The sequence below is a fragment of the Triticum aestivum genome, chromosome 3D (assembly GCF_018294505.1).
Source record: "Triticum aestivum cultivar Chinese Spring chromosome 3D, IWGSC CS RefSeq v2.1, whole genome shotgun sequence".
Classification (NCBI taxonomy): domain Eukaryota; kingdom Viridiplantae; phylum Streptophyta; class Magnoliopsida; order Poales; family Poaceae; genus Triticum; species Triticum aestivum.
The window spans coordinates 579851312-579857958 of NC_057802.1; the positions used below are offsets into that span (position 1 = coordinate 579851312).

General features: G+C 40.7%; 1 long non-coding RNA gene across 1 annotated transcript; it reads right to left on the reverse strand.

The window, feature by feature from the left end:
- Window positions 1-692: 692 nt before the first annotated feature.
- Window positions 693-2349, reverse strand: LOC123075599 (uncharacterized). The gene is made up of 4 exons (XR_006436172.1): window positions 1959-2349; window positions 1281-1875; window positions 1140-1193; window positions 693-1045 (listed from the first exon to the last, which is right to left on the reverse strand). It is a non-coding gene; the product is annotated as an uncharacterized lncRNA (long non-coding RNA).
- Window positions 2350-6647: the final 4298 nt, after the last annotated feature.

The following is a 6647-nucleotide window of genomic DNA, read 5'->3' on the forward strand; positions in this document are numbered from 1 at the left end:
ATTTTTGTGCCTATTCTCTTTAGAGATATCTACAAAGATATTTAAAGATACTAGAGAGAGAGAGATATGTACACACAATATTCCTCACAGACTAACAAAGTAATCCATGGAAGCATGCAATTTTCTAGCTTTCTTACTTTCTCACATGTTTGGATTTTAATGTCTTTGTGGGGAGAAATATACCAAAAAATAATAATATAGCTTTCAGTGCATATACAGATTTCAACGAGAAATTACAAATATATTGTAAAGAACAATATTATCATAATTATATTGTAAAAAATTAACTATGATGATGATTTTATGAAGATGAGATATAAATAATTATAAAAGTTCAGTATAAATATTGATACATGGAGCATGTCGTCCAAAAAACTAATAGATCTTTGTAATGTAGTCTATAATAAGAATTTGTTACCATAAGAGATTATGCAAAAATATCCTAATAATCATTTCAAAACGTGCTTATCAATTTATGAGTTAACTTTGTTTCGAATTTACTTTAACTAACAAGAACAGAGATGAAGTCACACTAGCTGCTTACATAATGTGGAACCTGTGGAAAGAAAGAAACCGTAGGGTCTTTGAGCAGAAGGAGCTGACACCGACTGCACTTGCTGGACTGATAAGAGAAGACGTCAAGATTTTCTACGAGGCCACCAAAGCGGCGGGCGCTGGGGACACATAAAAAGTTAAAAACACATGGCGTCTTTTCATATTCTTTTTCTTTGTCTTTCTCCTGTCAATACTCTCTGACGAAAGGCCGGGCTCTTGGCCTGGATTTGTCCGAATTATGTAAAACCTCTATTCTTCTTTAATGCAAAAGCAGAGCTCCTGCTATTCACGTCAAAAAAAGAAGACAATCCTACACAATAATAGCAGTACTATAGGCCCGTCAGAATATGAGCAAAACGAGGACAACCATCAGAAAATGGCACTCCATCAACATGACGTCTATTGAAGTTGTCTTCCAATACGCGGTGGTAGACCATAGATATCCAGATCAAGTATTTGATGGTGCCAGTACGGCTCAGGCACCGGCCACCTGTCATCCAAGATACTTTTCTAATGTAATTTTGTCATGCAATAAATACTATGAGCTACCACAAAGATGTGGTATTAAGGAACAGATAGAATACCTTTTATGATTTATCCCACATCCAACACCATGAAGTATGCCCATGGACAACCCTCTGTTCAGCAACATATTTTTTTCAATGCAAGTTCATAGAAATAAGCAAATGCCTACCAAAAACAGTAACAACTCGTAGAAAGTTCACCTTTGTCTTCGCCAATTAATCTCTCCTTTTAGAATTTGAACAATCTTACGCCTTGGCATGAAAGGTGTTTCTTCACTTCCATCATAGTGGTTCATGCCAACAAAAGCCCCATCAAAGTTAATAAGGGTGCCTCCAATTCCAGCCTAGTGCAGAAAAAAAATGCATATCCTGGTTAATGGACAAGTTGTAGAGCCGTAAATAGAGCAGTTTGCTAGGTGCATAAGTAGATTGCTTAGAGAGATAACTGAAACTTATGCTGGTCCAAACTATCAAAAGCAGCTACTGTGTAGATAATGACAGCATACATTTCTCAGTTTACCTTGTTGATTTTACAAGTAGACAACATAAGCTTTTTGACATCAATGGCACAAGGCTTGTCATGAATGACTTTTCCCTTTGAGGCCATTAAAAATCATTCTTCAATTTGACGCGCTATAGCTACTACTGGTTTAGATAAATCACCTTCACGGCAAATGTCAACCGGACAAATGCCACGCATACCCTTCTCAAGACTGATGATAGCAATATTACTATTTAAATGGTAGAATACCAATGTGCCCTTGGCATGTTGTCCAGGTGGGAGAAAAACGTCGATCTGCAATAATAAAGTTAGCTCGAAAAATTTAGCCTTCATCTAACTTGAAGAGAAAATGAAGGCGATCTGTAAGAAAGACCAACCGTTAAGTTGTTATCAATCTTGAAATGATCATCAGGACTTCTAACCAAACTGGCCGAAGTGAGAATGATAGGGCGCATGCCTTTAGTTCCAGGCCACTTTATAAGCAAGCCCGTGCATGCAAAATACCTCACGCTTCCTACACATCATAACTTCAGTCGTTAGTTAATGTAGATCAAAATACCATGCGCAGGAAAGTATTGAGCATATAACTACAAGAATCACAATTGAATGAAGCAAGTTTGACAACACTTCGGGATATGTTTCTAACAACATCTCTTGGAAGTAGCGCCCAAACATACTCCGTAGAGCCAGGGTTTGAAACGGGGTAAGGATACGCTTTCCATGCAAGTAATTCACCAAACTCGTCCTCAAACCTCTCCAGCAATTCCCCATTGACTTGTTAAAGAAATAATTAAATTAGCTAAAAAAAGTGGACGAAGGAGAGGTCAGCAACATGGAAAATAACGACTTACATTCAAGCACAAGGGGTGGTGGCACGGAATAGCCAACGGATTCTAGCCACTTAATTCTTCTCCAGAATCCTGATGCCATAAGATGATCAATATTAGTAGTCAGATGATATGTCTGATAAGATCCACAAAATATTTCTTTCTGCAAGCAATAATTAACATGTACTCCCTCCTTCCACGAATAAGAATAAGTGTACGTACATCTAACTTTTGTCTTAAGTCAAAGTTTTAAAACTTTGACCAACTTTATAGGAAAAAGTAGCAGCATTTATGGCACTAAATTAGTATTACTAGATCCATTTTGAAATGTACTTCCATGATATACCAATTTGATGTCATATATATTACTACTTTTTTCTACATAGTTGGTCAAAGTTTTAATACTTTGACTTGGAACAAAAGATAGATGTACACTTATTCGCGGACGGAGGGAGTATCATTCACACCTGAAGGAATTATGCTTGATACACCTGCAGGCAAGGAATATCCACGGAAGTCCATAGTTTTAGGACTGCAATACAACGGTATATGATAAATAAACACAGATGCCTACTCAAAAATACAATAGAATAAGGACACGAGGCAGGAGAAAGGACTTAGAAATCAAGCTTGTAAGTACTCAACAGAAGACATCAAAAGATTGAGCAGAGACCCAGATGTCACAATATGAGTTACATTGTCCACAAATTAGTCCAGATGGACTTATTCAGCTCTTTTAAGTTAGAATAATATTCTATCCTCATCAATGAAGCAAAAGAACTAAATTAGCAACATGAGATGTACGCATCCCCCACCAGGCAGTTGCCAGAACAACATTGCTATCAATTCACAGTTCAGTGAGAGAAAACACTCAACAATCCGATCATGATCCACCAAATATAGGAAACAAAATTCGAAAATGATGTATAATTCTTGTCGTCGTTTGAAATAAAACCACGAGAAGAATTATGGAACGGAGTTAGTAGCTCATAAAGTAGAAGACAAACTTGAGTATCTGAAAATGCTTCAGTCGTTCACGAAGGGCTGTCAGCGGTAGGAAAAAGGAACTTTCCGCAGTATCAATGTGAAGGTTCACCCCAAGAAACTTCCCATCATGATCGACGAGTGGCCCTCCAAGTGCAGCCTAAAACAAGCCGTAGGGATTACAAAGGTAAAATAACGAGAAACTCCACTATTATCATAATGCAACTATTTGTATGTTTCAAATCTGCCATCATGCCAAAAAGTATAAGAAACAAATAAACATCATACCTCTGTGATTTGTGTCCAGCTTGCATGACCATCTCCAGTCAGAAGCCCAGGCGTGACCATCAAACGGCCTGATCCGAAGGCACGAGCAGCTGCTATTATCTGACCATCGGAAGGCAGAGATGCCTGACGGTCCAGGTCTACAGGACAAACACCATATGGGGTATCATCACAGGACGTGACAATAGCAATATCAGCATCATATAGTCCCAATAACCCATCCATATGACTATTATCTCGAAGGCACACTTCAATCTGGAGCGATAAAAGCAGTATATCAGCAAAGAATGATCACAATTAGCTTGAAGAAACAAAGCAAAATGGAATTTAGCAGCACCAACCCTCAATTTATCATCAAGATTTCTGTATTTCTCAAATTCCACAACCAAACGTCTGGAAGTCAGAAATCTTGTTGGCTCTAATCTAGTTGACCCAGGTGGTACAGCTACGCCTGAGCATACAAATAACATCTTATCTCCTGCACGAGATAGTGAGTCAAACCACTAACAAGCAATGGGTGCATACAAATGTGGAGAATGCATTAGCATAAAGCAGTAGAATCACCGTCAAACAAAGCGAGAGAGACAACAATGGCAGACAAATCTAGAGTTATATCCTTGGTGTCCGGGATTGCTTGAAGTGCTTTATGAGGAGAGCCTGAATCGCCGAACTCTTTCTCTTGGAAAGGAGTGCTTGAAGTAACTTGATTGGGGTACTCTAAGTTAAAAAGTCGTGCATCCTCAGCAGCCTGGGCAGCCCTTAGCGCTATTATTTCCTTTCGCACTAGTTAAAGAACATGATACACAGGAAACTGTGACCACTCTATTTGAGCTATATTCATGCTCGAACAGGAAAATCAAGAATTATAACTTGAAATCAGTGACTCACTTTTTACCATATTTTCTAGTTCTTTCTCGTACCTACTAGCCCTTCTTCTTCTGCCATCACTACCACTTGAAATCAATGACTCACGTTTCTTCCTTCTAGCTGTGGCTCTCTCCTCCCTGCTCAAGCCTCTTGTGCAATCAACCACTCTCTTCTTTGCAGTCCTGAAGGAGAAATTAAGTACAGGTTACCGCTTAGCAGCGCAACTAAGCGATCATGATATCCCAACATAGGAAGTACATTGCTGTTATTTCCCCATGTTTATTCATAAAATTGGTATGCATTTTGATGGGAAAAACTGATGGTTTATCGGAGGCGGCCCACAATGTGAAATCAGGAATCGATGTTACTAGCATACAAAAGGTCGGTCGTTTACTGATTGAGATTAAAAATTGGTGAAGTGAATTGTTACTGCGATTAGAGAGGGGATTATGATCGACAGATAATAGGAGTAGAAGACAAAGAGATATGCTTTCTTCAACTCACGGTGCGAACATAACTGACTCCAGTTAGATCTGCAACAGAAGATAGAGGGGGGAAAACCACAATTCTAACTAGCTAGCACTCCGTGATCAACTACCCTACTGGATGTGTGGAACAATAAGCAAACAAATTAGATACTACTTACATCGCAAACCACGAATTCCGCGCGCTGAGGCCGAGCGAGGACGGATTGCCGGCGAGATGAAGCAGGCGAATTGACAAGGGATTTTGTTTTTCTATGTGCAAAAGAGGCCGGGCGTGAGCTATTTATAGTGGAGCGGATGGGTTGGCGCATCCACGAGGATAACACGCAACGCAACACGCGGTGGTGGCGGCTCGGGTGGTTCAGTAGGCGGAGGCGGAGGTGCTCCGGCCAGCGCACGGCAGAGCCGGTGACGCTGTCTTTCGGCCGCCACTTAATCAGCTGGGCCGGCCCATCAAGGCGAACCGATTCAGTTTTTTTTTTGTAGCTTTCTGGCTGGTCTCGAGAAGTTTCTAGAAGCTTCTGGCCATGTTTTTTTTTTAATTGCATACACCTTTTTTAATTTCGTGCACTTTCTAAAAAACAAAATAGTTTTAAATTAGTGAATTTTTTAAAATTTCTGAACATTATTCAAATCAATGATATTTTTCATGTTTGAGAACACTTTTCAAATTTGTGAAATTTTTAAAATTCATGATTACTCTAATTTCACAAGATTTTGTTTGAATTCATGAACTTTTTTGACTCCAGTGACAGCGACGACGGCGCTGGATGAATAAGCACTAGATTCATCCTTAATATGGTGCACTGCCCTATGGTCGGTGGATCTGTGTGCTAGTATGCTCAAGCGAGGATGGTGTGGTTGCATCAGCGTTCACTCTAGCATCAGTGTGGAGCACAAGAGGTTGCTCAGGAGCGGATGCCGACAGTGTCAACATCAACACCAACATAGTCGCATGGGTGTGCCAGGTATGGAGTCCAAATTCTACTTAGAGTGCCACGCCTCCTCACAAGAACAGAAGTTTGTCACCATGTCCACCAAAGCCGGCATGTTCTTGGGCTTGATCTTCCCCACGTCTCTGGTGAGGTGCTCATCCGACCGGCCATGCTTGAAAGTAGTGATGCCCTCGGTGGCGTCACAATCGATGATCTCAATTTTCTTCTTCAGGAAACAGTCGCAAACCGATTCGCCTTTTTCTTGGGCTAGATGTCTTAGGTCGCTAGTATCAGTAGGTCAGACGTACGTGCCCATGAAATTCGCTATGAATTCAGCTTGTAAGTCATCCCAACTGGAGGTCGACCTGGGTCCAAGGGTGTTTAACCAGGCTCAGGTTGATCCCTTCAGCAAAAGGGGCAAGTGTTTGATGGTGCGCCAACACTCCTAGATGGCCACTTGGTCGGGGAGAAGGTATTGTGTTACCCAAATCTCAAGGTCTTCACTTCCATCATACTTGTCCGCCGCATTTAACTCGAAATTTGGTGGAAAAGTGTGGCGAATAATCTCATCGATGAAGCAGGTCGGATACATCGCTGAGGGACCTGCGGCCGAGGTGCGGATTTTGTTTATCGTATTTCTTGCATCATCCTGGTCGGCCGTCCAGTCGTACTCACTGAAAGCT